This window comes from Peromyscus eremicus, chromosome 19 (genome assembly GCF_949786415.1).
Source record: "Peromyscus eremicus chromosome 19, PerEre_H2_v1, whole genome shotgun sequence".
Taxonomy (NCBI): Eukaryota; Metazoa; Chordata; class Mammalia; order Rodentia; family Cricetidae; genus Peromyscus; species Peromyscus eremicus.
The window spans coordinates 66,478,526-66,495,734 of record NC_081435.1 but is presented as its reverse complement, the minus strand read 5'-3'; the positions used below and the strand labels follow the sequence as shown (position 1 = coordinate 66,495,734).

The following is a 17,209-nucleotide window of genomic DNA, read 5'->3' as shown; positions in this document are numbered from 1 at the left end:
TGTAATTCCTTGCTGGATGACAAGAACATTCTCTTATCTCTGTTGGATTAGAATACTAACTTTATTACCCTTCAAATTCCTGTCATTTTGCAGAGATGGGCCAAAAGCTGAAGTTGAGGCTGTGTGTGTGGAAATCCTGCTTGTCGTTTGTATGGACAAATTCAGTGATGTGCACTTGCAGAATTTACCTTAAATAAATCAGAACGATGTGATGAGTGACAAGGACAGAGAAAGGATGGAGATAGTGGCTTCTGAGTCACAGATTGGTACCTATTTCTGAGATCTAGTCTTGACTCTCTTAGTGAAGTGAGCCCTCTTTTGAAGATGTGTGCATAGAGCGGCCACTAGCAACCAAAGTCCTACTCTAGAAATTGCCAAAGGCCATGTGGACCTGGTCCTTGAGTGAGTAAAGCCTTCTTCTTGGGGGCATTTGGATGGATGTTCTGACATTGGGCAAGGGTTGGCAACCACAGCCTGTGGGCCAAATCCAGCCTCCTTCCTGTTTTTCTACAGCCCACGCACAAAAATTGGTTTTTACATTTCTAAAAAGATTTTTAGAAAAATCAAAGAAATGGAAATATTTTGAAGTATGTTAAGCTTCTTTGAAATTCAAATTTCAGTGTCCATAAATAAAGTTCTAATGGAGTGAGGCCAAGTCCACTTGATTACATTTTGTCTGTGACTGCTTTAATATTGCAATGGCTAAGTCGGGCAGCTGTCACCTTGACACTGTGGCCTGTAGAGCTTAAACTGTTTACTAACCAGGTCTTATACAAAATGTTTCAGGCCCAGGAGAAAGCCCAGTCAGTAAAGAGCTTGTCATGCATCCATAACGATCTGCCTTTGGATCCCGGAACCTACGTTAAAAAAATAATAATAAGAAGAAGACAGTGTGTCTGGTATATCAGCAGTCCTGCCACCAAGGAGGTGGAGACAGGAAGGTGGCTGGGGCTTCCTGGACAGCTAGTCTTGCTAAACTCTAGAGAAAGACCCTGTCTCTCAAAACTAAAAGCAACTGGGGAAAGCATTTGATTTCAGTCTCTGAGTTCCTGTACCTGCACACAGTTACCCCTCCTCCCGAAATGTATATGAAATTGATTTAGGAGAAGACAAGTTTCAGTCTATCTAGGGTATTGTTTCATTTTGGTTGTTTTGAGTGACTCAGGATTCAAGACTGGAAGGTAGCAGAAGTTGATTGTTAAAGTATGTTCCTTTATTTTTAAGCAAAGGGATTAATAGTTTGTTCAGGTTGTTGGTGACAGCCTTAGGCAAAGAGACCTTAGATTGGGTTCCACTTGATTTTCTGTGTTTGAAAAGGAAAGCTCCCTGGGAAAATTATAATGTGACTTGCCCACCACAAACACGTTCTTTACTGTGTTCATAGTAGTTACACATGGTCTTCAGCTTTGGGATGATGAGATGGATGGCCAATGTTCTGTAGCACTTTCATTCCAAATTTCAAATGTAAGAACTAACTCTCCAAACTAGAGAGCATTTGTCAGGGAACATAGTCACTTCAATGGAAGAACTCACGGAAAGAGCATCCCACGGTCTCCAGGCTGATGGACTTTCCTGACAAGTGTAGGGATTTAGCATAGGGGTGGATGTCTTTCCTGAGAGGGCTGGTGACAGTCGGTTCGTGGAAAGTGTGAAGGCAGTGTTTTGTGGGTGTAGAGCCTCAGAACATACTGCCAGGGCTTTGCAGAGGGATGGCAGACAAGCGCCTTGTTTTCCTGCCAGAGCACCAACACTGTTGCGTCTTGAAGTTACTTGGGTCAGGAACATAATAACTTGTGCTTGGTCCGGCTTCCTTGCAGGTCAGTCAATAAAAACAGCAGAGAACAGGAAGACAAATCTCTAGAGACGAGTTCAAATTCAAAACACATATAAGGCTAGAAGCTTTGACAGGGACAGATCTGAGGACACTCTCAGCTCAGCGCTTAGCGGCTATGAGTGAAGACGGGACAAGAGACACTGGTCTAAATTCAACCACAGGAAAAGGGGTGGGGCACCCCAGACACAGTTACTCCACTGCCAAGTGGCTCTGTTTATTTGGATGCGTATTGTATACTTTGCTGAAGCCCAGTTTCCTCATCTGGCAAATCTAGATGAAAATTTCTACATGATGTAACTTGAAAGACTAGGGGGAAATGGCTCATTTATTTCAGCACATGTCATTGTAAGAGTTCTGATATTGAGTTGCATCATCTGCTAGTCCTCTATTGGCTGATTGGCTTGGAGTCACCTTCTCTGCCAGCCCCTATGACAGATCTTGCCTGTAAATATTCATTGAAAGAGGAAGATATTATGGTTTGGATTGCTTTGAAGGAGCAGGAGCTAGAACGGGTAAGCCGCCTTTGAAGCTGGTTCTGTTATGCTCTAAAGCTGATGTATTGCAGTCCCTAGACAGCCAGGACTACGGGATCATTCCTCTCATAGTAGCTAGAATGGCAAGATCACATTTGGATGCATTTTCTTTATTTCCAAATATGGAAGAGTGTATAAGTTAGCTTTCCCATGAATTTAAGTGTTATTTTCCCATATGGTTGTTATTACATTTATTTGTCTTTGATGAAAATATAACTTCTATTTCATGTCTTTTGACATAATTTAATTTTCCCTCCTTGCTGGTTAAATCGAGAGAAATCATTTCCTCTGGTGCCAAGGACTTGCACTTCATATTATCAGGTGTTCCCCGTGATGAAGTCTATGCTCAGGACTCAGCCTTGGCCCCCTCACCTTGTCCACCATCATGTGTCTGGGCAGATTTTGTGTTGTATTTTAAGTGCAAACCTCTCCTGGGAAGCCTTTGCTTACTCATCCTCACATAGTGCCTCCTTTGTGTCAAACAAGTAAAGTATAGGCAGAAAAGAGGATGTTTGGTGCTATGGATGGAAAGCTAGGGGCACATCAGCTTGAGAGGAATGAATGGGTTTTCTTTGACTCTGTAAATAACAGCAGGCAGTGGGTTTTGGGTGGGGGAAAGAGGATGTTTGGGGCCTGGGATGTGGTGCAGAGAGGGAGAAGGCGCTGTTAGGTGAGGTGAGTATAAGCAAAGAGGATCTTCTCTAGTGTTACATCCCTTTTCTGGAGTAGGTGGAGCAGCACATTTCTTTCTTGGCTCTCTGTGGTAATGGGTATACTGACTAGGTGAGGAATGGGTGCCTGAGGGGCTGCTGGGCAGGAGCTACTAGGCAGGGCTTGACTGAGATTAACCTCAGTTGAATCTTCTAAGAGCTGATATTGTCTGCCCATTATTCCTCCTTCCAGTCTGCCGGGCACTGTGAGCATCAATCTGAACCCTTCTTCCTCCGTGACTCAGTGACTCACATGTTATTCTGAACAGTGTCTTCTCTTGTCTCTTCCAGTTTTACCATTTGTTAAGCATGGGAATGTGGTGTTTCCAACTCCTGGGTATCTGTGGTTCTTCTGTCATAACAGCTGCACCTGGCCAGCAGCAGGGCAGGTCTTGCCAGCATTTCTCTGTAAAAGGCCAAATTTATCTTCTTGATTAATTATTTCTGCCTGGATTTGTTTATTTGACCTTGTAAAGTAACACATTCTTATTTATTCATCACTCTGGAAATGTTTACCAAGGGAAGATCGTTTGGTTATTTCATAACTAAAATAGCACCTGTGGGGTGTTTGACCCTCCTCCAGAAGTATTGTTTCCCTGGGCGACAGAGATTATTTCATTGGTAAGGGAAAGGAATAAGGGAGCACATTGCAGGTGGAGCTGGGACCCCAGCACTAGCTCTGCTGCCATAATTAAAACCCCAGGCAGAAGGGTTTTGCCTCCCTCAGTCTCCATGTCTAAATTCTCCCTGAAAGCATCCAAAGCTATTCTGCTCATCAGGCCAGGCATCCTCTTTAAGAATGCCAGTTATCATACATGTAGATGTTGGACATTAATCCAGGCAACTGGTTTTATCATCACCCTGGATGCCCCCCTCCCTGCCCCCAGTATAGTAAGTAAAAGCCCTAAAGTCATGGAGCACATGCCAGAGCTGAGCTTTGAAAGTGGTGAGATTTACCCATCTTGTGCTCAGAGAGGACATTCTGCTCTTTTAGTTAGTTCCCACCATGACCCTGGTTTCTTTTTTGGCTATTGTTGTTTTGTTTTGTTTTCTGGATTTGAGACTCTCTAAGGGTTTAAATCATCAGCTGGCCTGCTTCCTCTTGGGTTTAATATTATCTTGGTAGTTAATTTCTTCTCTTCCTCCTCCTCCTCCTCCCCCTCCTCCTCCTCCTCCTCCTCCTCCTCCTCCTCCTCCTCCTCAGACTTCCCCAAGGACTTTCTTATATTTACTTATTTATTTGGTGATTTCTGGGTCACTCAGGGTCAGTATGCTACAAGGACCAGAAAGAAACCTGAGTGCTGTTCGGAGGACATGCTATTCCTAGGTGTGAGCCCCTTTCTCTCAGTGACCAGATGCATGCTCCAGGTGAGGACCCCACAGTGAAGGAGCCTGTGATAGGTCATGTTAGCTTAGCCCTTCCTGACAATTTTATGGAGGTCAGGGACCACACAAGACTTCCTTGTCATTGTGAGGAGGGGGGCTGCTTCTTTGGCCAGCCTTCCTTGCTTAGACTGCCATCTTTCATTTTTCTCTGAGGATGCATCACAAGTCTCTCCCTGTGGCACAGGTACAGTGAACTGTGTGGTACTGGACTCTAGGGGGCTTGTACTGTGCTGTATATATTAGTTGGAGGAGGCCCGGGTGTCCTCAGCTGATGTCTGTGTCAACAGCTGCTGATGCAGAGCAGTGAGGTTTGGGTGGTGGCGGTGGGGAAGTGGGAAGATGGCTATGGGATCTGTTTAGAGATGTGTTAAAGGTCTTCCATCTCCGTGTTCATTGAGGTCACGAACCAAGATGACTGCTATGTGAATGAAATTTCTGAAGTGTCAAAGGGACCATGACCACATGCAGTTCAGCTGGCAGCAGGCAGACTACCATGCTTTGCAAAGTGGGCCCCTTCTGCATCACTGCAGTTCACACCCACAAAAGGCCCTGCTGTCCCTGCTTTCCCCAAACACCTTTAATTTCATTTTCTATTTCTTCTTTTGTTTTACCGAAACAAGGCCTTGCTATGCAGTCCAGGCCTTAAATCATCCTCTTCCCGTCTCAGGACTCCTGTGCTGGGATTAGAGGCATGCCCCTCAAGGACTGGCTTGCATTTCTTTAAAAAATATTTTTTTCAATGAAAGGCATTAGGAACAATTGTTTTTTGTCTTCCTATCCAAGATTTAAATCTTAGCCTTCCTGCCACTTGAATGAAAAAAAACAACCTATTTTCAAAGTGCTACATGCAGAACATCCCAGGACATGCCCAGCAACCTTGTTTGTTCACAGGCAGGTTATTTGGTCAGGGGGTGAATGGGTACTGCTGGAGGCAGCAGTGGCCAGATCACAGGGATGTGCCAGGGGCATTCTCACAGACAGGGCCAGAGACCCAGCTGCCAGCTTCTGGCAGCGTTAAATACAGACAGGCACTCACCATGAAGCATCAAGCCATGTTCTTCTGGGGGTTTGTTATACACGGTAAACTATAAACTCATCATTTGTGCAGTACCATCTGTGTGGGGGATGGGCTTCCCTTTGACCCTCAGAGTGACTTATTTTGGAGAGTGACAATGAACCTGCGGGGACTCACCACTAAGAGGTAGTATCAGTGGCCAGAGAGACAGAGGAGAAGACCCAGTTAACAGGGATAAAGGTCCCCAGGTGATGAGTGTAGACACACACAGTCAGAACCTCAACATACAGACACCCACATGGACTCTGAGTCATTTAACATTGTAACAAGTGTACTGAAGTATTGGGAAGAGGAGCAGCAAGTCCTCAGTGTCAAAAGTGTGCAAGCTGAGACACAGTCCCATGGAAGTGGGTCAGAATACGGTCTGCCAGGGACACACACATTGCAGGAGGCCTGTCTATTGGGTATTTTTCCAGCTCCCATAGTATCCCAGCAGATCCCATGAGGTTAAGGGCCCCCTGAACATTTCTCTCTGAAGTTGCAGTCTGTTGTTGTGTCCTAACACACCCTCACCCCACCTCCTGCTGACGAACCCTAGCTGTACCTCCCTGCCCAGAGTCAACTTCCCTCACCTCCCCATTGGCCTGTGACCTCACCAGGGAAACAATGGAGGCCATTCTTTGCTCTGAAAAGTCCAAGCAGTTCCTACTTTGCGAGGCCATTTGATAACCATCATTAGTATCATTTTCAGATTGCTTCACTCTGTTTTCTAGACCTTGTTTATTAGGTATTTTTCCCAGATGGTCTTTGCCTCCTATACTGGCTAATTTCACAGTGAGGGTTAGGAGGTGTGGCCTCTGACCCTTATGATGGGCCCTTGTACCTTGACAATAAAAATATTCACTTAGGAAGAGAAATGTGCATAGGATTGCAAGCAGCCTTTCATGCCAGGCCAGTCGGTCCACCTGTTGAGTGTGGTTAATGAGAAGCCAGATCTGAAATTACAGGCTGTTCACCATATCCTCGACCCCTGGGGGGTCGGACTTAGAGCAGGTATTTTCCTAGTGGGTCAGAGTGTACCTAAAGTGACCTATCAGAGTGAACAGTGGAACTCTTCCCAGCTTCTCCACCTCTGTCCTTAGGGAGACGGGGAGGTAGAAGGCAATTTATTCGGGTGTTTGACTCTTCCTTCCACCTTCTCTGAGATGTTCCAGTGGTGGGCTACTGTCACACTGAGCTTCGGATGTCACTTGTTTATACATATATATATATATAAAGTCAAGGCTCAGAGTCCCATCAGGGATCCGAGAACAGGCAACCAAACCCATTGAAGAAGCAGGCTAGAATCAATACTTGGTCAGTAGGCACGGGAGAGACAAAAGAAGCTTTCGGTCAGAAGACAGGATAGGCCCACAATCTTGTCACATTTCAGAACAGTGGGTGTCACCAAAAGCGTGGAGACTCTGAGCTTTTCTTCTGAAGCATCTTTGAGAGAAACACCCCCCCCCCCATCTAAATGATAGTGTGTTTTTCAGCTGCTGCTCTGGGGCCCTAAGGCACCTCCAGGCATCTTTTGTTTTAGAAGGCTCTTTTGTGCTTTGCACTAACCTTATCTTCTGTAAAGCCTAAACGTTCCCACTTCCTCAAAGTGTTCTTCAGATCTCTCATGCCAAATTACCCTGATTCCTGTGCTAGAAGCACAAGTGTGTCACTGTCCTTAAAACAGGTAAGTGTGGAGAACTTACTGAGGAGACTACTTCACCAAGGGGTTGTTTGGCCTGCAGAGCTCCAGTGGCTTGCAACCTTGACTGCCATAAGACTCAGTGCCTCTAAGTCAGCATCTTGTTGGTGAACACTGAAATCAAGGAACTTTACCAAAGCAGTACTGCCTCGTGTTCCTTCTGATGACCATAGCCATCATACTCTTTTTTCGGTGGATTCCATGGGCCAAATTTAGGTGTTTTTGGTTTTTTTTTCACTGTCATGTTTTTCTGCACAGTTGATGGCAGAGGTGCAGATCAAGTTAGTGGAACTCTTTGGGACATATTAGGATGTGTGGCCTTCTGGGGCAGGTGTGGCCTTGTTGGAGGAGGTGTGTCACTAGGAGTGGGCTTTGAGGTTCCCAAAGCCCAAACTAGGCACAAATCTTTCTCTCCTGGCTGACTTCTGACCAGAATGCAAGCTCCCAGCTACCGCTCTCAGTGCCAGCCTGCCGGCTTCCTGCCATGATGACCATGGACTAACCCTCTAAAACTGTAAGGAGGCCCCTAATTAAATGCTTTCTTTTGTAAGAGTTGCTTTGGTCATGGTGTCTCTTTATAGCAATAGAACAGTTACTAAAACAGAAGGTAGGTCTAGAGATTAATATAATCACTATTAAGATTGTAATAGACATAAATCATTTTGACCATAAAAACCCTGAGATCTGTCCCCAAAGCTGCTTACTGTTGGGATGGTGCTATTTGGCATGGTTGCAGTCTGATATTGTAGATCTTGTAAATCAAAGGAGACATTAGCAGAATTATCAGGAATGTACAAACGTATTTTGTTTGCAGGTAGGAAGGGTATGAGAGTCCTTTAATCTGGTTACAGTTGGGGAGGCTGTGAGTACTCTACCTGGCATGTCAATAGTTCATACTGAGGCTTTAAGGGAGGCCTTTAAAACCTGTATGTTTGTCTTTAAAAGCATAGTTTACAAAATTATTATTGTTATAAATTATTTTAACCTTTAGTTGTATTTTTCTGTAATGTGTTTAAGACCATGTAGGTGGCCAAAGACTAACCTTTGTCTCTCTAGTAAATTTAATTGAGTGTATGGTCTTCCTATGTTCTTTTTACTCTTTTTATGTATGTACATTGTCTAACTTCTGGGTCTCCATGACCTCCCTAATCAGTAGGATGTGGCCACTCATAGCTGCAGGACTCTTTGGGCGATGCCTCAAAGTCTCCTGATCTAGTTGCCTTTGAGAGGCAAGAGCTAAAATATTGAGTGTATTTTTGATGTCTGTTCTGGGGCGGGGAGCAGGCAGTGTAGGCAAAGTTTTTCTGTCCGTACTGCCTGCTCCCAAATAACCTGCGCTGAGATTTAATATTACTTACAAATGCTTGGCCAGTAGCTCAGGCTTGTTACTAGCTAACTCTTACATTTAAACTAGCCCATATTTCTTATCTATGCTTTGCCACGTGGCTTGGTACCTTTTCTCAGTATGGAATGCCCATCTTGCTCTATCTGCATTTGCTGGTGACTCACCTAACTCTGGCCTTCTTCATCCTAGCATCCTCATTGATTGTCCTGCCTAACTTTATCCTGCCTTACTATAGGTCAATCAGCTTCTTTGCTAACCAATGAGAATAATACATACTCACAGTGTATGGAAGGATTATTCCACAGCAGGGTGAGGGAGGGTGTCCTTTATATATGGTAAACTTACCTAGATTTTTAATGTTACTGTTTGTTGGTATTTTACCTCCTGTAATCCCCACCTTGAAAAGGAAATTTAACAGAGATATTTGACAAACATATATATCTCTCATTTTATATGTAACACAATCTTAGTGAAATCTTATATTTAATAAATGCATTTTAATGCTAGTCTTGAAAAATAGATTCATAGCAATTGGCGCTAGAAGAATTTACAATGTATATCACCCAGATGCATCTCAACCAACTCGAAACATTTTTATTTTTTAGCCATTTATTACACACATGAGATAAAATAGTTTTTGTTAGCCATTTATTACACATGAGATAAAATAGTTTTCGAAAATCTGTTTTAGAAAAAAGTCATTATCTCTGTATCCAATATTAAATTTTATAACCTAATGAAACTTTATCTTAGGATCCTCAATGAATATTGTTTTATATAAACAAGTATCATTTTAAGGTTTTTATGAAGCGTTTAACACACCCACACATATATCTTTGTAAGCTTTAAGAAGATTACCTTGGTTTACAAGTATGTACTTACAAGGCCTTTTAAATACTTTCATTCATGCATAAGCACACGCATGTTTTAAAGTTATATCAAGCAATAAACAAATTAAAGTAAAAATAGCTTTTGAAACATAAAAGATGAATGAAAAATCTAAGCAGTCGCAGGTTTTGCTACACAGTTATTTTGGGGAAGTTTGGGGACAAAATGAATTTTGTTTCACGTTGCCACAAAATGACTTAAAAACATAAATACACAGGGCGCAGTTCTGTCAGTAAGGGACAAATTTCCAACTCTAGCCTTGCAGGGAACAAGGTCAGCTCTTGGGGGATCCACCTCTGCAGTTTATCTGCCTGCCTTCTTGTGTCTTAAACACCTTCAATCCTTTAAGGTGGTCTTGACCTGGGGAGCATTCCTCAGGTCTTGTTAACATTGAGAAGGAAGTGTTCTTCTGTAGCTAAGTCTGTGGAGTCTGAGGTCCTATATTATTGAAAGTTCTTGGGTTAGTTAGTTTCAGGCAGTGGGTCAGTAAGTTACTTGGAAAGTAAAAGGGAAAAACAGAGCCATAGGCCTGACACGAGGAAAAAATGTTAGCCATTTGCGAAGGGAAAAGGAAGCAAGGGTCTCTTGCATAGTGGAGACAGAGAGTTGGGGTTTTGGAAGTGTACAAGAAAAAAAAAATCAATTTAGGAGACATGTTTAGATGTGCTAGTGGGTGCTAGTTGCCCAGTGATGTATTTGTGGTCACTGGAGATGGTTTCCTGCCACTTTTTTTCATTGCTGAACGCCTCTGATGAAAAAGGAACATGGCCCCTGTGGTAGTGCTATAGACTTCGAAGTAAATAGATAACACAAACCATTACACCTAGTATGCCTTGGTTTTCTCCCTTTGTTTTCTTTGTACAACATCCAATTCTGGTAGAGCACCATCAGGGCCTGGACATAAAGCTTTGTAGACCATTTCCTTTGGTTCCTACAAAACAGGCCCACATGTAGGATGGTATTGGAGTTTAAGATTTTAATCTTCTGGCCCACTTTTCCTTCAGCCAGCTTGTATTGAGACAAGAGAGTGATACAGTAAAATTATTAGCCTGCTTCCTTAGGTTCACAGGCTAGGACTTATCCTATCTCTGAAGAATACATTGTGTGTGTGTGTGTGTGTGTGTGTGTGTGTGTGTGTGTGTGTGTGTGTGAGTGTAGGGGGGGATGGCCAAGCAAATGGAAGACAAATTTCCCGTGATGATCCATCCCAAGGAGAGAGAGAAGTAATAGAGCCTCTGGAGTGGAAAAGGGAATCCCTTCTGCATACCTAAGGCCCTCAAAGTGAGCAGGCTCTTTGAGCGCCCTCCTTCCCCTCTTCAGATTCTATTTCTAAGTGTCCTTGACAGTGGCCCTGAGCATTGTCACAAAAGAATTAAAAGCACTGGTTTGTACTCCAATGCTCTTGGGCTTACTCCTCCCTCAGCTGGGATTGAACAGCAGCCTCGTATTGCCTCTCTCTTCAGGGATTACATCCTGTCATATTGGGTGCCATCCCCTGCTAGTAGCATCTCTCTCCTTTATCTCAGTGGAATACAGTCTCTATCACAAGAAGCTACGAAGATAAACAGCTGTATAAGAAGAGAAGCAAAACCAAAGAGAACCAAATGCTGTCAGTTTCGCATAAGAGATGATTGCTTGATTGAATGGCTTTGGCCCCTTTGTTTTAAAATTGCTATTCAGGGAAAAAGTGCAAGTGGGAGGGACACCCCCCCCCCCCCCCGCATGATTTAATTCTCAAGGGAACATCTTAATGCTTGGGGAACTCCACACATCTTTATACCCTTGGAGATAGGAGTGTCTAAAGCAAATCAATAAGGGAGACTTGAGAACAAGCATGAAGAAGTAGGAAAGGAAGTGGGTGGATCACAGTGGTGGAAATGTGGAGATGGGTTCATAGTTGTTAGTTGTAAGGTGTAGGTATTTCTTTTTTTCCTATTACATCTGCAAGGCTCATCAATAGGAATCTAGAGCATCACAACTCCCAAGTTGCCTGGGAATCAGTGGTAACATACTCCCATACTCCTCAATTCCAGAGTTACTTTGGTTGGGGAGAACTAGTCTTCAAAAAATTATGGAGAATTGGGGTAGCGTGCTTTCCCCACAGTTCTAGAGTTCCCTTAGTCAGCAAAGGCTAATCTTTCTGACCAATGACAATCAGGACCTCCAAGTTGCCTTGATCAAGCTGGGTCAAGCTTACTCCCCAACCCCCCCAGAAAAGGCATGGGTATCTCTCTCAGATAGGATGCTCGTTTCTTTCCTGAAGCAATTGGGAGGAAACCCAAAAAGAAAGAGCCACCTATTCTAGCACAGTATGTTGAAGGTACAATGGAAACTCTACATACCTTCAGAACCTAGTTGGTACATAGGTAAAACATCTTAAAATTAGAAGGACTTATCATGGAGATCTGACATTACCTCCTTGGTCAGATATAGGCAGCATAGTGGCCTTATCACCTGGCAATATGGGCATCCAGAAAACATGCATGGGCATAGCCATTCCTTTCTGATGAAAGGCAGCTGAGTCAGATTAGCATAAATATGGCAAAAGACAGACTTGAGGAGCAGGATTGAGTGGCCTGAGGTATGAAGACCTGAAATAGCAAACCAAGGGGAGACAGAGGAACAAGGAACTCTGTAGTCTCCACCCAAGAGAGGGCAGCTCCCTTATTGGGAGTACCAAAAGACATCACTTGAGTCTAATTTTGATTCCACTTGACTCCTGTTTCTGCTGGGGTAAGGAGCCATGGAAGAGGCAGATGGAATGGGAAAGTATGCCCAGTGTTCATAGATGGTGCTGTCGTTATGGGATTATATGGAGAATGTGGGAAGTAGAAAGAGTTCCAAGATGCCATTTTGTCCCACCCAAGGATGACAGGGGAGGAGAACAGATCTATCTGTGACCCTTTGTGTAGGCAGACATTCAAGTCCCTCATAAGCTAATTTGTTAACCCTCATTGAAAGTTTCTGCGACCTTGGGTGGCACTTCTACCCAGTTAGAAAAAGCAACTGCCAAGGGACCACATGATCTAAGACAGTGTCATCACCCTCCATTTTGGCCAGGAGACTTTGGGCCAAGCTCGTCAACCACTGCTCTGCTCTCTTCCTTTTCCCCTAAACTTGATCCAATTTTTTTTTTTTTCTCAGCTCAGAAGGGTGGGTGCTGGGAAAGGAAGAAAGGAAGGCCTTGCTCAGGGAGGGGAGATAGCGAGTTAACAGTATTGGTTATAAACCCCTCTTCCAGTGGCCGTCAGAAACAGCCACACAGGAAAAAGGCAAGTTGGGAGAACACTACATGTATACTCTGTGTCTGGCTCCCGACCCCTGGAAAAAGAGCTGAGAGAGAATTTCTCCCAAGAAGGCACAGCAATGTAGGAAGAAGCTCAGTAGACCTGGACCAAGATAAAGCTGGAGACTGAACTCCAAAAGGAGGCTTGGTCAAAGGCTAATCACCAGAGGCTCAAGCCCCCGGAAATTTACCTGAATCATACAATAAGATTGTATCCCCAGAGGAGCTTCTTCAGGACCCCTTGCTGGTTGCCAAAGGTTACCAAGGAAACTTTGGTTTCCCTGGTAAAATCAGTACAATTATGGAAATCCTGGGGAAATAGAATTGATTGTCAAAACGTGTTTCGGGTAGGACATGGAATGGAAAATTGGCGGCAGACATCATATCTGCCTAGTATTTTGAGAAAGCATGCTCACATGTGTCCAACCATTACCTCTCTTTGGTACGTTCCTTGAGCATTTCACTGAAGTAACTGTTAATCCTCCCTGTTTTATAGGCTTGGGAAAGGGCTCTGAGGGCTTTTAAAATGGCTTGCCTGAGGTTACAGCTAATTACGGGAACTAGGGGAGGTGCAGGCTCAAACCCTCAGGTTCCCTGGTTTCCAGCAATAGGACACCATCATTGAAAGATTCCTCACTGCTGTCCGGCTGGGCCATCTTTAAAGGGAGAAGTGCTGAATAACTTGTAGCTCGGCCTGATTTGTGCTGCTTTTCAAGTCCGGGCTGTGTGTGAAGCTGAGCATTCCAGATTTTCCCAGGGGCTATAGTTCCTTTCTGGTATTGGCACAGCTGGAAAAGAGTCTGAAGGTCCCAGAAGCAGTGAGACTTGGGGCAAAATGATGCTCCAGTGATGTAGGGTTCTTGGCTAATGAGCTCACTGAGATTTAATCCAGGGTTATTTGTAGGATCTTGGAAAAGACCCTGCTTTGGAGGGAAAAGGCAGAGTTCAGTAAAGGGCCCTTCTGGAACACTCAGCTGTTCATTGTCATCAAAGACTCACAGGTGTGTCTCACCTTTTACCATTGAGACATGACGTCATCCACAAAGTTCATGATGGGGAACTATGAAACTGAATTACGTTAAAAACAAACAAGAGCGGGGAAAGTCACATGGTGTTTTAAGTAAGTTTGCAACTTTTGTGTTTGGCTACATTCATAGTTACACTGGGACACAGGCTTTTTAGAAGGAGATGGCTATGGAACTGGGGTTCTGAGTTCAACTACCCATTCTGCCTGTAACAAAGGACTCTGTGTTTTCTCATATTTAACAAGAGATCAATATTGTCTTTCTTCTTTCTGCACGTTGTTCTGAAGATCCTGAGTGGAGGACTCTAAAGGGGCTGTGAAATGCTAACTGAGCAATGGAATTAGGAGGTGCCCTTCCCTAGGTGATGCTCCCATGGATTTCTAAGGACAGCCTCTGAGTAAGCTTTTCCATTGCCTCCTTTAGTGGCTTCTCTGCCTGGCTTCACTCTGCTGTTGATAAAACCCCCAACGTGGCTGTGACTGACAGCAGCTGCAGGTTGGAAATGGTCAGCCTCCGGGCCCAGATACCCGCCACATGGTGTAATTACCCTTTGTGAAATTCTGGGGTGAGAGGTCAGCTCTCATTGCCCATCTTTGTCACTTTTCAGTCATCTGTATCCTGGTGGCAGTTGTGTTATCCCAGCATCCTTTCCCTACCCCCACCCCCACCCCTCCTGGAGCTCAGGAGAAAACCATCTGCTGAGTTGGCTTTCAGGAGATTTTTTTTTTTTTTTAAATACCAATTTCCCTTTGTTCCGAAGCAACCTCCAATCAGGGCTTGTGTCTGCTGGGTTTGCCGAAAGCCTGGTACTGTGTTTCACGCTCCCTCAGGAGAGGTTGCCCACTTGCTTTTCTTTTTGATTCGATTCCCTGCCACTCTGCAGGACAGTCAGAGGTTGCAGCTGCTGCTGTCAGCTGTAGATTGGGGACCCCCTTGTTTTAAGAGCCTTCATGGTGATGCCTTAGCAGGAGGGAAAACAAACACCCCCCCCCAAACAGAAAATAGAACACAAAAACAAACTACAGAGAACATAACGAACCAACTCCTAAACAAGTCTTTTCTCCATTTCCATCTTGTCCCATGATTCACTCCAAAAATCCTACTGTTGACTCCAGGACAGGCCATGTTATCCTTGGGGGTGTCTCTGGACAGCCTTGGGTATCTAGCCTTTTAGGTTCCCAGTCTTTCCACTGAAGAACATGACCCCGCATATCAGCGGCAAAGGAAAGATTCTTTTTGTGGAAAGCCCATTTGCTGTGAGCTGACCATTACAAGGAAGAGGATACTTTTCCCTCTCTATAGATGCAGACAGTGAGGCATAGAAACTAGCAGCAACTGTCCTGGGCTTTGCAGGTCAGCCAGGAAGCAGGCAGCACAATGCCTGCCCTCCATGCTCCCAAGCAGCTGCCAGAGGCTCCTGAGCAGGAGTGCTGGGGAGACTGTCCCTAAGACCTTCATAAGACCCACAGCTCCCTCAGTGCTCCAACTGCCGAGTCTGTAAAATGAGACCACCTCAGTGCGGTGTCTGGGAAACCAGAGACAGTTGAGTCAGGTTTCAACCGCCCCCAGCCGCTCATGCTTTTCTCCGTTTTCCGCGGTTTTCCCATCAGTGCGGCTCCTCTCTGCAGATGGAGGAGGTGACAGACACAGCATCCTTTCAGCTCTTCTGTGACTGTGGAGCCCGTGGGAGGGGGTGGCCTTGATAGCACATTTATTATGCCTTATGGAGATTTGACACCGAGGTCGGGAATGGTGATTCAGGATATTGGCGAAAATCTGCAAAATTCGTGAAGCTTCTCTTCAACATACCGTTTTCTACCTTCTCCCACTGTCGGTCCAGCCGATTCCTGATTCCCTTAGATAGATGCCTAGAGTACCATAAACATAACAGACAAACACAGAGGGGGACAGGGAGAGAAGGGGACAAAGGAGTGAGTTTTAAAGCGTGTGTGTGTGTGTGTGTGTGTGTGTGTGTGTGTGTGTGTGTATGTGTGTGTGTGTGTGTTTATATGCACATGTTCATCTATGAGAATTTATTGACTAATGGGGTATCTGTACAGCAAAGTATCATTTAAAATGAGAGATTCTTACTTAATTTCTCCTTTTCTTTTCTTTCTTTCTTTCTTTCTTTCTTTCTTTTTTTTTTTTTTTTTTTTTTGGTTTTTCGAGACAGAGTTTCTCTGTGTAGTTTTGGTGCCTGTCCTGGATCTCACTCTGTAGCCCAGGCTGGCCTCAAACTCACAGAGATCCGCCTGGCTCTGCCTCCCAAGTGCTGGGATTAAAGGTGTGCACCACCACCGCCCGGCTCCTTTTCTTTTCTATAGCAAATTATATATGAAAACAAAATTTTATCCTAACAGTTATGGAGAGATAGACATTAGCATGTAGCACATTGGAGTCAGTGAGGTGGCCAGGGGTGGTGTCCACATGCTCCACAGCGGTGTAGGCACGTTCCTAACATCAGAAAGTGCCTCTGTTTTCAGTTCTACCAGCTAACATGGGCTGTACCTGGGGTAGGTGGCATCCCTCTTTGGAATTTGGTTTCCACAAAGGCTACAGATCTCAGAGCTATGAGGAGGAGGGGCTGGAAGGAGCAAAGGGAGAATCACAACTGAACACAAGAGTGCTAAGCTAAAGTAGGACTCAGAGCTTAGCCTCATGGGCCCCGGATGTCAGCGCTGATGCTAATTATCCCACTTAAAGTACACTCTCCCTCCGCATCACGGAGTCATTCATTAATGTATTCATCCGTCTAATCAAAAGGATTTTCTTCAATCACTATTTGTTGCACACCAGGCAATATTATAGAAAAGTAACTGGGTCTTGTTCCTTAAATATCCCAATGGGGAAATGTTTCCTGTCTGACTTGTAAGCTACATCAAAGTAGGAATCAAGGCAGAAAGGCTTCCTCATAGCAACTCAGCTGGGAAGGACAATGTCAACAATTCTCAAAAAGTACCTTGCGACTGACTGGTCAATTTCACTGAGTGATAAGGACAATCTATCTAATTGAAAAGGAAGATAAGAAGTACTGTGAAACAGAGCAAGATGAGACACGAGTGAAAGTCTTCTCATCTAGTGTCTGGAAGACACATGTGGCCTTATGGGATGATATATTTAACCTAGGGGCATGTCCTTGGGATGTCTGTGTAGGAAGAGGAAAGAAAGACAGAAACTTTGGCAAGAAGGCACAGAATCCAGGAAAAATAGTAGAGGATATAAAAGCAAAACTCTGAGAAATTAAGATGGCTGAAACGTAGCAGGGGCCAGGGCATTGAGACAAACCAGGTCCAAGTGCGAGACTGAGCTACTACTCCAAGCAGAGGAAAGAAATGGCAGCGTCTAAAGGAATACATACGTGGATGGATGCTTGCTTCTGTGTGGAGACAGTATTTCAAGGTCTAGGAGAAAGGGGCAGCCTTGCTAAGGCTCCTGAAGTCCAGGTC

At 44.5% G+C, this 17,209-nt stretch overlaps 1 protein-coding gene across 1 annotated transcript in view; it reads left to right on the top strand.

Annotated features, from left to right (window-relative positions):
• Positions 1 to 17,209, top strand: part of Setbp1 (SET binding protein 1) — a 352,017-nt gene that overhangs the window by 23,331 nt on the left and 311,477 nt on the right. The window lies entirely within an intron of this gene.